We start from the raw sequence: 1,764 nt of genomic DNA, 5'->3' as shown, positions 1-1,764 counted from the left end.
GGGGATGGCGGTTCCAACAAATAGCAGTCGTATTTAGTTTAGCTGCCTTTGAGTGGCATTTGCTAGGCTATAATAAACGAGCATTTCCGTCAATGGAATCTGTGTATTTATGTACGGGCATACAATAATACATACTCGAATATGTATGTCCAATAGGCCACTCATGCTTGGATATAGAACAATCCACACTCATATACAGATACAGTAGTGGGAATGTAATTGTAACTGCTGGGTCAAATATGTGGTTAAATGGCAGGTTAGCTGATAGGTGGTATTTAATTGCACATTCTGGATTTGTTTAAACTTTAGGTTTTAGTTCTGCAACCGTCGATTATTGCATTAATTATTAATTAATAAGACGTTCGGCACTACTTTACTATAGTAAATAGTTAAACACATGCCCTGGGACTTTGGAAAATTGTGCTAAACTATGTCAGTGTTTTTAAACCTCACGTTTTGGACTGGGTGTTTGTGTCCATGTGTATTTCATGCATGCATAATCTATGAGCAGAATTACTGGGGTGTTCCGCTGCCCAGGCCATGAAACCTGCCAGATCTTACAATGCCTGGATAGGTACAGTGCATTCAGGAGAAAGCATTCAGACCCCTTGACTTTTTCCATATTTTGTTATGTTACAGCCTTATTCTAAAATTGATTCAATTGTTTTTCCACCTCTCATCAATCTACACACAATGACAAAGCAAAAACAGGTATTCAAAATGAAGAATCACATTTACATAAGTATTCAGACCCTTTACTCAGTACCTGGTTGAAGCACCTTTGGCAGTGATTACAGTCTTGAGTCTTCTTTGATATGACTCCTCAGGCTTGGCACACCTGTATTTGGGGAGTTTTTCCCATTCTTTTCTGCAGAGCCTCTCAAACTCGTTGCTGCACAGCCATCTTCAGGTCTCTCCAGAGATGTTAGATCGGGTTCAAGTCCGGGCTCTGGCTGGGCCACTCAAGGACATTCAGAGACTTGTTCTGAAGCCAATCCTGCGTTGTCTTGGCTGTGTGCTTATGTTTGTTGTCCTGTTGGAAGGTGAACCTTCGTCCCCGTCTGAGGTCCAGAGAACTATGGAGCAGGTTTTCATCAAGGATCTCTCTGTACTTTGCCCACTTCATATTGCCTCGATCCTGACTAGTCTCCCAGTCCCTGCCGCTGAAAAACATCCCCACAGCATGATGCTGCCACCTCCATGCTTCACCTTAGGGAAGGTGCCAGGTTTCCTCCATATGTAATGCTTGGCATTCAGGCCAAAGAGTTAAATTATGTTTTTTTCAGACCAGGGAATCTGGTTTCTCATGGTCTGAGAGTCTTTAGATGCCTTTTGGCAAACTCCAAGCGTAGTGTCATGTGCCTTTTACTCAGGAGTGGCTTCCGTCTGGCCACTCTACCATAAAGGCCTGATTGGTGGAGTGTTGCAGTAATGGTTGTCCTTTAGGAAGGTTCTCCCATCTCAACAGAGAAACTCTAGAGCTCCGTCAGAGTGACCATCGGGTTCTTCCTCTCCAAATGTCTCTCATCCTCTGCAAGCCCTCTTGACCGTGCATCTAGACCTAATAGAACTCAGTAAATAAATGCACCAGTCTCAAGTCATGCATATTCATATAATTCATATATAATCTGAACTGTATCCCTTCAAACATGTAATAGGGCCATGTATGCACCAGGAGTAATACAGGAGTAATAAACCTAGTGTTACACGGAAACTACTTTTATAAATCGGCTTTCCGCGTTCTCCTTTGGCATCCCTTCCTTG

Source organism: Oncorhynchus nerka, linkage group LG13 (assembly GCF_034236695.1).
Source record: "Oncorhynchus nerka isolate Pitt River linkage group LG13, Oner_Uvic_2.0, whole genome shotgun sequence".
In the NCBI taxonomy this organism is placed as follows: domain Eukaryota; kingdom Metazoa; phylum Chordata; class Actinopteri; order Salmoniformes; family Salmonidae; genus Oncorhynchus; species Oncorhynchus nerka.
This window is presented reverse-complemented; position numbering follows the sequence as displayed.